This window comes from Anser cygnoides, chromosome 1, assembly GCF_040182565.1.
Source record: "Anser cygnoides isolate HZ-2024a breed goose chromosome 1, Taihu_goose_T2T_genome, whole genome shotgun sequence".
NCBI classification, from domain to species: domain Eukaryota; kingdom Metazoa; phylum Chordata; class Aves; order Anseriformes; family Anatidae; genus Anser; species Anser cygnoides.
The window spans coordinates 38569345-38582521 of record NC_089873.1 but is presented as its reverse complement, the minus strand read 5'-3'; positions in this window follow the sequence as shown (position 1 = coordinate 38582521).

The following is a 13177-nucleotide window of genomic DNA, read 5'->3' as shown; positions in this document are numbered from 1 at the left end:
AGATTCACATAAGGCCAAATTCTGTCCTTCAGGACACACCTTTCATTAGGAGTTAGATGATGCATCTGGGGAATGGAAATTATCCTTTAATGCCGTTGTATCAAAGAGATTCTACTTGAGAGTTTTCTCATTTTTTTCCAAAATTAAAAATGCTAGCAAAAGCCCCAGAACAATAGTTAGTTTCTCCTTTGATTTATTCCATGTCTCGGGCTTGTTGCTTAAATTTTTTAAAGCTCCGTATGACCGTAGGAAGCTTCATTTCTCTTGGTAACTTACAAATGGCCAAATACTTCTGCCTTTGCTCTCACACAGAAACCAGCTCTTCAGTTTCAAACTATTTCTTGGCCTTGGCAGAATGAGGAGGAAGATAAAGTTTCAGGAAAGGACCTGGAACTTTCCTGGAAGACAGAGTATGAGATGAGGTGGATTATTAGTCTGATTTAGTAGGACACTGCTGCTGCTCTTAATTAGGACCTGATATTTGAAATTACTATTGTTTTTCAGCAGAATTTTCATAGCTCATGGATTGTAACAGCAATCATGAATCAAATTAAATAAGCCAAAGTCATGTTTGGCCTAGTTTTTGTTGCCACAGGACGCTTTTCTATCTCATGCATATGCTTCCTTACTGTCTACATGAAGCAGGTCAAGCAACTATTGCTGTCTCAGTCTGTATTTCTAAGAGGGTATGTCTAAAAGCCTGAAGGGAGTGAGGAAGGGAGAGTGAGAGAGCTGGAAATGGATAACGGACCAGATATAGGCTCATTCTTTTTAAATCCAAGATTTACGTTCTAATTAGAAAAACAAAACAAAAACAAACAAACAAACAAACAAACCCCCAAAACTCTAGTTTTTATTCCAAGTAGAAGGACGATCAAGTCTGATATGGCAAATTTTGTCAGACTCATATTCTGTTATCAATCTGATTTACCTCACTTAATCCCTCTGGAAATTGTATCTGACCTAGTTTTTTTTCAGCAGTGACTCTTACGGCACGAGCAAATAATAGGGGTGACCCTGTGCATTTCTGCCATATCTCTTTCTCTGCAATATGGATTATTCTAATTTCAGTCCACTTTTGCTTGTGAAGAGACAAAGTCAAAGTTCAGTTCAAAACAGCCAACACACCCTTGCAAATTCACATTTGGCAGTACTGTAAGTGGGTAAATATTGCCAACATATATCGATTGCTTTCTCTGCTTCAGACTACAGACTTAAAATTATCTGCCAGATATTTGTTGTTTGTCAATGGCACCTCATGTTGTCTGATGTTGTGTGAGCTGTACTAATTCACCACAAACCTCAGCATTACTGGCTTCATAGGGGATTCTGCTCGGTTTAACAACAGATTTTATGATTTCCCCCCTTAATCCAAATTTAGCAGAGAAACAGACTTCTAATACCAAGACTTCCAGTTATGGTCATTTGCCATGTTTTAGGGAGTTGCCTGTCTCTCAACTTGCTGTGGCACGAAGAGGTGGAAACCTTATAAACTGCTTTTCTCTCTCTCTGGCCACTACTATTTCAGTGGGTGCCTGTGTGTGTACTTGCATGTGAGGGTCTGTGTAACCTGATAAGATGCCTTACGGTCTATTCTGTTAATAAGCCTTCTGTGTTGCTGCTTCTGCAGACAGCAGCTGAGCTGTCTGCGCCGCGCGTGGTGGGTGATGGAGAATGTTCAGAATTCAACAAGTGTCCGCTGGCTCAGCTCCTTTTTCTCCCTCACAAAGGCAGGCTGCAGTGCGGAGGAAAGTGCTCTCTCCTCCCAGCAGCCATGCCCTGGGTTTCTGGGGGTCCGGAGGGAGACGTGGTTCTGGATTCAAGGACGGACAGAAGAAAACTTTTTCCCATAAGAAGTTGCCAGAAACAGGCCTGCTTTATGAAAAGAGCTGTGGAGCTGTTGCGTTGTCTAAATATAGAAGCTGAGAAAAGGAAATCTTTTATTAAACAATATTGTTCTTAGAAGGATTACACAGTAATTATCCCTCCTACTATGACAAGGTCTAATAGGTCCAATATCAACATCTGAGGCAGTACAGAAACGTGGCAAAGAGACATACCCCGTGTTAAGATACAGGATATTTCAAGAAGATGTGGAAGACAATTACTGCTGCTTTTGTCATGACATTGGTGGTTACAGTGTATGAATACCCAAAATCAATAACACGACAGGAATGCCTCTCTGTAACAGCAACCGCTACATGTAGTAGTTTGCTTCAGAATCCTTTCCCAGTCTGGAAGGTATACAGAGGCTTATAAATGCATTCACTATTTATTCTTCCTCTGCCGTGGTCATTAATCAACTCATACTTTCCTTTAGCTTACTGTTACAAAGAAAATCATGTCTTTTGTATTGCACGGCTGCCGTATGATGGGAAAACTTCAGACCCTGCCTCTTCTTACCTAACTCTTCCTCAGTGCAACTCCGTAGTGGCAGGCAGCATAGGAAATGTGCTTAATTGCTTTTGGCCTTGCTAGCACTGCCTACATTAGCTGTTGGTACTGAGGACTGCCCATTTAGGAGAGCAGCTGGAGGAGGCTTGAACAACAGCCTGTCACCACACCTCACTATATTTCTGTTCCCCAGTCCCCAAAAAAGGGCTTGAACTAGGAGTGATTTAACTCCATAATGAGATTCCTATTCTTTGGATCAGTCCCTCAAATAGACGAGGTAACATCTTTAGTTTCAAGGTATCTGTGATACTAAAAGCCTCTTTAAAAAAGCTTTCCTACTCTTCCTCCCTTCTCTTCCTTCCTTTCTTTTCTTCCTTTTTTTCATGAAGCAAACAGGAGGCAGAAAGGAGCAGTAGGATGAGAGGCAGAACTTCAGGGCTTCAGCAGAGTGTTCTTCCCTCCCTTTTATGCAAAGGGATACGCAGGTCCTCATGTGGGGTCCTTGTGATAGGACGGATGGTGCAAGCTCCTGATGAACTGTTTTGAACAAGCTTACAGTTCTGCAGTTGGAGGGCTAATGGGCAAAGAATGGTTATTACCTGCTCTTGGATCTCAATTATGCAATCTTTGTCTCTGGTCTTCTACGAAGCAAGAAAATTGAAGCAGAAATGAAATTTATTAGCAGGACCAGTTGCATTATGAATGTGGTAAATGCTGATGTCTTATTGCAAATGAGGTATTTGCTAAATAGAAATGCTTTTAAAACAGTATAATCCTTCACTGTCCCTCCAGGACAAACAACTGGAGAGCAGTGATTGCAGAAATCATTTAGGTCATGCAAATCAAACTCCAACAGCAGTGTTTCATGCAGTCAGGAGGGAAGGCTAGACTGTCCTATTAAGAAGCCTCGCAATGATAAAACATGATTAAAATGACTTAGAAGAAATTACCAGTTGGGGGTCAAGAAGGGTTAAGAAGGGCAGGCTGATCACGGAACTGTGCTTTTAAATGGACTAATTCCAAGGGAGTATGTTTATCATAGTCACACATAAATGGCTGAACAATAATCACACCAAAATTACATGACGATTATAGCCCTTACAGGGGTCGAGGGTAGTTTAGCAGATTTTTATGCACAGAGCTGATTTATATCAAGAGACACAGGTCTAAAATTCTCACATAATGTTTTTGCAAAAAGAAAAAAAAATAGATGATCAGCTTTCTTCTTGGCTTAAATTTGAATGTCACTCAGAGAAATATCAAGTTACACAATATTGTACAGAGTAAGCAGAATGCAACGAAGGTACTGCGGCTAATGCTGCTGCAGTGAGCTTTCGTGCACTGAGAGGCCAGCTCTGCCATTTGCAGATCCTGGAGATGGATTTCCTGTACAGTGACACTGGCCCGCCAGTCCAGCTGAATGGAGACGGCGTAATTGCTTTCTTTAATGGAGCTAAAGAGTCTGGGATGTTTTTTATGCATGGCAATACCTGGAGGAAAAATACCAGCCGTGTGGTCTGATTACAACAGGCTGCGTTCAGGCCCTCCACGACATGCAGGGCAGTGACTCCTCGGTGTCATTGCACAGCAGAGCTGAGAAGTACCTCTTTATAAGCTAATGGTTATAAACCAGATTGAACAGCAAGCTGTCTCTTGGCAAACACCGAGGAGCGTGTCTGTTCCTCCTCCCCCCCCCCCCCCTTTCCCAGCCACCTCTTGCTTTAGTTCTCAGAATTATTTCTATTTCCATCCTTCAGAGGTTTTGGTGCTGCGGGGCCGAGGGTCGTGCAGTTCCCCGAAGTCACTAACACCAGCCTGAAATCCTGTGTTCACAGAACTGCTGAAGCTTGGCTTCGGACCTGCTGGCTCCAAATTGGGCCTGAGGAACACAGGTTTCTGATGAGCCACCCAAGTGGGGAGCTGGCTGGTTCTGGGGCTATATCAGCTGCTTCCCATCCTTCCTCGCAAAAGGCAAATGGTTGACCAGGGCGAGGAAGGGTTCAGGAGGACAGTGATGATGGCTGTCACGAAGCAGAAAGGACAAAAAAGGCTGCAATTGTCCTGCCCTGGGGAAAACCAGAGGCCAATTAGATCTCTACCTGACAGTAAGCTGAGGAAGACACGAGCTAATTATGTACGAGGTGTTACTGTGACAACTCGAGAGGCAGTGGCACGCTGAAAACAAAATACGGAAATGTAAAGCTGAAACCAGAGGAGGAGAAAAGAGAAGATAAAAAACATGAAAGGAAGAGGAAAAGAAGCGCAACAGAAACAAGAGCAAAGGAAAAGGTCAAAATACAATTTGAAAGGTCAGGAAGAAAAAAAGAGTAGGTAGTGAGGGGGCATCAAGACAGCTTCATGATCAGAAACAGCGTTTGACAGCCTGAAAAATGGTTAGCAAACAAGATATCAGGATGTGGTGCTTTCACACAACATACCCAGAGATGTCTTGGGTGGGGTCTTTTATTCTGACTTTATCTGAAAAATTAGTGTTCAGTCTAAGGAGGTCTTCAAGGCTCTGTGGTTAGCAGAGAGAGACATGTACCACCAGAGACTGTTCTGCAGTCAGCGGGGAAGGTGGTGGCTCCACAGATGTTTCCTCTGCTGCCAGTGGCTTATTTAATTAAATTCCACCTCTTTTTGCCTCCTTGCCTTGTTGTTCCTCTGCACTGTCCTCAGAATGGTGCGGGTGAAGTTGCTGAGGTGGTGGAGTGTGTGGTACCAGGAAATCCAGGAGAGCTCCTGTTAGGCCACATCGATCACTTGACTGGGATCACAGGGTAGCCATGCGGGGTTTTGCTGACCTGCTTGAAGAAGTCTCGTGGGACCAAAAATGAATGGCTAAAAGAATGGCAAGACCTGGTTAAGCTGTGTCTGAGAGGGGAAAAACTGCTGTGCACAGGAGAGTGACTTGTCCATGGGAGGTTCTCACCACAGCAGAGAGCTTCCACGGCTAGCCTCTTGTCTTCATGGCAAAGATTAGGTGAGATGAGCCTCCCTCTTTCTATCTAGCATTTCATGTGACCTACTCATCACAACCTATGGATTATGCAGGCTGCTAAATGCGAGGCAGCAGAGTTAATTTTGTGACACAGCAGCCCAGCAGAGCACGAGGCCTCTGCTCAGGAGGAGCGCTGCTTGCAGCTCGTGCGGCCGCGTGGGGTGTTGCATGCCGCACGATCACCGAACGGCTCCGAGACGTTTCGCTGCGTGAAATGACATCCCATATGGCAGGAACTCACTTCTGTAATGTTTCCCATACTGTCCCTGCTATACTCATTTTCCCGCTGGGCTAATCGCTTTGGCAGTGTAAACAGCACCAGTGTCAGTTACCTCCTGCATTTAAAAACTGTTCATATATTAAAAAAATTGCAACGAGTAATTACAGAAAGGAAAGTCTGACACAGCAGCTGTCAGAGGGCAGTGAAAATTAATAGAAGCCAGTTTAATGAAAAGTCTTCATTTGAAATAGCTAAAATGCATGGTTGATTTAAATGTCTGGCCGGCTTGGATTAAGAAGTAATCTACGCTGGGCACAGACCTCCAACAGTAACTGCACCACTAATGAGTGAACAATTCTCTTATTATAAAATCATTATCAGCCAATAAAATGAGCTCAAATCACAAAATGGGAGCAAAGTTCGGGGATCTGAGAATTTATAGTTTAGATCCGTCACTTAAAATGTCAGGAAATTAAAAGAAGCTCTATATAAGTCACCACACAGTGGAACCCAACACACAAAAACAATCCCCAAGTGCCATGGCAACATTCTTGGGCTCTTTTGAAACAAAATGCTGTTTCTAAGGTGAAAGAATGGGACCTTAGTATTTGCTCCCTGCTCTCCATGCCCACCTTCATCCCATAAGTATAGTTCACACAGCTTCTAATTATCGAGGAAAATGCAGGCAGGGGAGACAGGGGTGAATGCTCGGCTTAAAGAAAAAAAATGAGTAATACAAAACGTATCTAAATTAGACTATAAAGGCATACAAAGAGGAAAAAACAGTGAGCTAGCATTATGCCTGCCCAGGCAGGCACAGTTCTGCAGAAGGGCCCATAGTGCTGATAGACCTGACCTGGCCTTGTGCAGATCTGTCTTGGGAGCTACCAGAGCAGGGTGGGCAATCAGAGGTGGCTAGTGACCAGCTGGCACGCTGAACTTGACAATGAAACTAACTGGTTTTTTTTCCTCAACAAAGCTTATATCGGCGGGGGAGTTTAAAACGTTCCACCTCTCATTTGGCCAGGCTCTGCTCCGCAGGTCTTGGCTCTGCTGATGTTTGTTCAGCACCTTCTTTCTCCTCCATTTGTTCAGAGGAAAGCTCTCAGCCGGCTCTGGCAGCTCTGCTCTGGGACTCCTCGGGTCCCCGCTTCCCAGCTTTGGGCTGCTAGGTTCTGCCTCCTGCCTTCACAGCTTTCTGCCTGACGAGCTGCGGGCTGGGTCTGTAACACCCTGCTACGCTTTGTAATGGGCGAAGGGGGGTCGCTTAATCTAATCCAATTAATTTGCTCCTAGAGGGCTGAGTAAAGGCAGATTCAGAGAGGTCATGGTAGTGCCAAAAAAAGAGGAAACAAAAGTGTTGGGGAGAAGAGATTATAGCAAGGTCAAATGTTTTACATCCTTGCAAGTTTCAGAGCATGAAATCAGAAAATATTAAAAAAATAAAAATAAAAAAATTATTGAAAGGTATATCTATAAATTACTATGGAAAAGATAGCAAATCAATGACTCAGAACACAGGCTTATCAATTTAATATTATAGTGGCACTATTATACAATTCTTTAATTTGTAGATCTTAAAATTCTATATGGAAATGAAGGAAATATCCCTTTGCTTTCCATATTACAGATACAATGTAGATTGAATCATGAAGAAGCCTAATGACTAATCCATGCAGAAACACTGGGTCATTGTCAGTCTGGGTCTCGCTTGGACCTTTTTGTATGCCAAAGATGATTTTAATCTGTAGGTTTTGCCAGAAACTGATACATATCAGTCTTCTGCAAGAAACCTTTGGGTCTCTGGTACATTGCCAAGGCTGTACTTTCAGGCCTAACACATTTAGGATAACTCACAAATGGGCTAACCTTGTAGTGTGTGCTCACAAACTGTGTAACTAGGCAACTAAAAAAAGAAAAAAACCTCCATGGCGGTTATCAGATTTGTCTTAGGAAACCCTTGTCCTGCTGTGCAACTTAAGCCAAGAGATGGTGTCGCAAGAGATTAATATTCTCTCTTAAATTCTGTTGTCTCATTTTGTAGTATAAAAAGGAGTTTTTTATAATTCATGCAACCACATTATCCTAGTTTTATTCTGAATCACCAGTCTGCAACATATCTTCCACATCAGAGAGGCAAAATGTTAATTTTTATGGGATTTTGCCTGTTTTTATTAAATAATTCTGTTAACTAAACTATAAAGCATTCTTGCCTAAGTACACATATTTTATTTCACTGCATCTGGCTTCTTTATTGTGAATCAACAAAAAATAAAGGAGGAAGCATATCTCTGGGCTTTTCCTGTTCCTTTTTATCTATTCCAGTTTGTAGATACTTGGGACTTGGGGTGTTGAATACCCATGGAAATACATAGATCACTTGTAGTGACCGTGATGTTTGTCAGAAGGATCCTGCAGATGAACCTTCATTTACCTCCACCAGCCAGCTAGCCCCTAGTAGCTACTTGTTATACCGTGTCCCGGTGACCTTCGAGGAGATGACATGAAGCAGATGTTGTAGTGCAATGCACTGGCAGAGCTTTCTCAGAAGAGTAAAGAAATCCGAAGCCAGCTTTCTCACAGGACTTTGTAAATATGCCACAGTAAGACACAAAGTAGTAACACATCCTAATTAACACTATGTATCCCAATGTTAAGAAATAATAACTTCTTCAAGGGGGTGACCGTCTGTTGCTGTTGGGGTGATGACTTAGAAGACTGCACAGGAAAGTGAGTTATGCCTGAAGTGTAATTTAATACAGTGAACTGAGCTGAAGGTGATAAAGACTATAAATACCATGATTATCTGACATAATAGATTATCTGTTTTGATGATAACTGTAAAACCTCTCTTTAAAAATAAGCCAAAACTGGGCGAAAACACCCTTCCCAAATATTATCAGGAAACGCGTCAGCTTTTACATTGACTCATCTGTTTCTGTAGAGGATTTAAATGCCTCCTTGGGGAGCAGTGGTTCCTAGGCAAGAGTGCCAGTGTGAAATGTTCTGTGTGACTGGAGCTGGGAAGAAAAATCAGGCCTTTCTCTCTGGATGTAGCTGAAGTCATCTGTGAATGGTTCAGGAATCTATATGTCTTTCCAGAAAAAGATTAATGATTGCCCACTTTCCAATCATCAGCTTGCAGCAGCCAGGCTGTGTGGAGATCCTCTTGCGCACCACATCCTGAAAGGTTTGCTATTTGCAAAACATTTTACCATTTTCCACTTTAGAAGCTTCTAAATTTAGTAATGGTACATAGCTCTGCCTCCCCAGGGGCCTCTGGTTCAAAAGTCTAGCTCTGTTTTGAATGCAAGTTTACAGCAAACAGCACCACGCAACACTGCAGTGGCTGAACAACAACCTACGGCTGTTCTTTAGGGCCAAATATTTAGCCAGGCAACCTGAAGGTGCAGGAGCCCAGGTGGAATGCTTGAGGGTGCAGCAGTTAAAGGCATTTTCTCCCCCCCCCTTGCAGCGTGGCATTCACAGGAACAGGGACTCGGGAGGTTCTGGTTGTCCCTCCAGGCGGCTGTGGCCCCGTGGCTGCTTGCAGGTCCTGCCTCGTGATGCCTTGCTGAAATGCAGTCAGTCCTGGTTAGTCCCGCGCTGGGTCATGTCATACTGAATGTCTCCTACTGTACTAATTTCTCTTTCTGCCCCCCACAACTCCTCTTCCAGCAGGTCTGTTGAAGCTCTTCCTTTCCCTCTTCCAGGTTTTTGTACAGGTCCTATAGGCAGTTCTCCCTGTTGTCCTCTTCTCCCTGCTCACCCTGGTCCCAACCTCATCTCATCCACATCCACAGAATCAGGTGATGTTCCCACGTGGCCTACCTCGTCTTCCCCCTCTACACCAGAGCTTTCTGTCCAAATCTCAGCACCTCCCTCCGTGGCAATTCCCACCTGATGTCAGGTCAAACCAGCAGTGTGCAGCAGCTACTGCTGGCCAGGCTGACCAGAGTAATCTCCCTGCTTTAGTATTTCCTCTCTTTCTGTCTGTATTAATACAACTAGGAATCCTAAATGCTTTGCTAATGCTTTTTTTTTTGTTTTTCTTTCTCTTCTCTCAGTAGCACTAGTAACAACAATAAAACAATTTCCATAGGAACAAATTCTTAGGTTATGAACTCTAGATTAAAACAAGGAGCATTTATACTGCTTGGGAAATAGAAGGCCTTTGTTTGAACACAACAACCAGGCATGAAGAAAATACAGAAGTGTACTTGGCCAATTTTTTTTCAGTTTCAGTTTCTGTCAATAAGCTGGTGGTAACAGAATAGAGCATGTCTTGCTGAGTTTAATGCTCAAAAGTATTATTTTAGATATGCTCCATTACCTTATGGCACAAAGGATCTGTTTTTTTTCTCAGTATACAATAGACTTCACACTTCTGTTGTAAATTCCTTTGGATGCTACTAGGAGTTGCTACAGGGAACTCTCTCCTGCACATGTTAAGTAAAAAGGAATGGTGGGAAACAGAAGACGCTGATTATGAAACTACACAGCATTGAGTCTGTCTAGCCACACTGCAGCATAAATTCAGCTCAATGCTTATAAAAACAAACAAGCAAACAAACAAAGAAACCATCCTAACATATGCACTGTTCCACTATGCAGCCAACTTTAGATTACTTCTTGAGAACTTTTCTAATAAATTCAGCTGTGCATGGTGACAGGCTTGCAGCTGAAACCAAACTCAAATACTTTCACCGTGTAAAGACATATATTACTGTTGTGCTCTGGTTCTCTTTATTTTTTTTCACCCTTTTTCCCATTTAAAGCTTGAGGTACATTTATCTGATGTTCTGAAGGAGAATCACATCTCTGTTCATCTCAAGGTCAAAGATCAACCCTAGTTCATCAGCTCTTGAAATATCTCTTGAAACATCTCCTTGAAATACCAATAACAAGAATCTTAATCAATAACACAGAAGACAGAATACTGAAGGTATGAACCCCTCACCACAAAATGCTGTAGATGATTAAAATTAGCATGGATTCCGAAGTGACTAGACAACTTAATGAAAGATGAATCCATTGGGGGCTATTAAATGCAAAATCACCATGTCTGGTTCAGGAATTCTCCGAACCACAAATTGTTGTGTACTAGATAGATATTCTGGGAATAACATCGTGCACTTGCTCTCCTCCTAAATTCTTCTCCAGGCATTTACTGCTGCCCACTGTTAGAGACAGGGTACAGGGCTGTCTGCCTTGGTGTCTCTGTTTCTATGTTTTTAAAGTTTTCTGCAGGATATTTCACATTTCATCATGGGAATAGTTGGAGGAAAGGAGGAATCAAATGACAGCTTGTAGAAGAAGACGAATAGAGGTCACTGAGAGGAAAATCAGAGGAAAGTTCTAAATATTGTCATTTCTCTATGTATTTGCTGACTCTCCTTCCATAATATATTTATGATCTGAGGAGAGGCTAAGTCACTTTTTGGATGCATTGTGTGTAACCTGATGAATCTTCAAAGACTGAAGAGCTTGTTGCAAGTTCTGATCCACTTCCAGTCCAAACAGTTTGCCTCAGAGTCAAAAGAAAACAATGCGGTCAGTCCCCCCTGCTCTCTTCACATCCCTAGTGCTGCCAAATGTGTAATTTAAAAAGTCACATGCAATTCCAGTCAACCATACCTTAGCTAATCCACTTGGGTATAGAGTACCTGTCTCCTGCTTTCCAACTTCCAAGTAGTTTTTTTCGTGACCATTTTTGTGGTATCCCTCTGTGGTCATGAAAGCTGGACCTTTCAGTCCCCCTTAACTCAGTCCTGTTATTTCCATTCTCCATCTGCTGATCGATGGGTTTTGTAGCCACCATTTTACAAGTTAGGAATTCCTCACCCTGCCATTCCCTGTGGTTAGGGAAGGTAAGGACATGGACCCCAGCCCTGTTCGTGCAAAGTAATCTGAGCTAAGACTTAAAGTTTGGGAAGTGGTTTGGACAGCAAGCAGCTGCAGACTTCTTACTGACATGAGACTTGAGTGAATGTTTTATTGTGTGTCTCAAATGGTCTGCCCTTAAAGCCATCCATTTTCAGCGTTGTGTGTTTTCAGGCTTAACTGTATTATGGAAACAGACTCAGTTTGGATCTGGCCAGGCTTGGTAATTTCGACGGTGTTGCATAGACAGCTATGCCATATCTAGAGTAAGTTTGTCTTCAAGACTCTTAGGCCACTTCTGTATGCCAAAGACTGAACTATCTAATCACGCAAGACTGAAGCTGGCTCTGCTCAGAGGGACCATGGGTGTCCAGATACCCTGTGGTTCAAGGTGGCTTTGAATGAAGCCAGCCTCAGTTTAGCAGGTCTGGCACTAAGCTTGAGGTATTAAGTCCAGCTGGACTTCAGCTAACTTCTGCAGAGCCCTTTCTGCATCTGCACTGTGCTCCTCAGCCAGCTCTGAGTATCCCTGCAACGTGCAACGTGGACGAAAGGCCGCGCTTGTGTGGTCCTGAAGGAATCAGTGTGCTCCAGAAGGGCTTATTAGCACTAATGTGGCACCAGCCATTCTGGCTGACTTCACAGCAAACCATTCAGATGCCTTGGCACTGGGTTGCTCAGTGCCATATTGCCTGCAATTTTCCATTAGCTGGGTTATTTCAGGCCTTTATTCCTCTCCTCCTCTCCCATAGCTCTGGATAATGGCAAGTTGGCTGCACCATGAAAGCAATGATTTTTGCCATAGCTGCGTGTATTATCAGACCCTGTAACTTTTATGGTTATTTAATGCAGTGTCTCATTTTTTTTATTTTATTTATTTATTTTTTTTTGTCCACCCTTTTTTGGCTAGGCAGCCTGCACTTCAGGATCCTCGCCACGGAGCACAATGAAATTACCGGTTAACTTGTCCCTGTAATTAGCTGCACTTAGGAGTCGTGTCTGTGGGATATGCGGAAGGGATGGGCCAGAGAGCTGGAAATAGGACATCATTGCATCCAAAGAACCACAATAACGAGTACAATGTCACTGCTTAGACAGTTAAAATCAGTAGCATGCACACAAAAGAAAAAACAGAAGTCACCAGTCTTGATAGAACTGGTTTCTACCAAAATATGCAGTCAATTATCTGTGTTTTTTTTTCTTTTTTTTTTTCCCCAAAAGTGAATACCAAGGCGAAGCATGAAAGTGTTTTCAGATAACAGATATAATTGTAAAGTATTACATTAAAAGTAAAATCAGTGAAATAAGCAAAGAAGACTGAAAATTTGTCTTCCTCTGTCTATTCTCAATCAGATTTGAAAAGTTTCCAGCACTGTGTTCTTCCTTTTAGATGGTGCAGTACCTTGGCAGCTTTTCCTGAAGGCTTTTCATGACCTACCATAATTGCTTTGAAATCTACAGTGATATCTGTAGAATATTCTTAAAAGAATATCACAAAAGTTAGTAATGCAACTATTTTCCCACAGACATGAAAACAAGGACCATATTTTCTGGTGTTTCTGACTGTCAGAGATCTGCCTTTTAGATCTATCATTTTCCTCTTCTCTTTGCATTTTTTTCTAAAAAAAAAAATTCTTGCTTAAAAATATAATAGGTCCACCAACTTGCACAACTATATC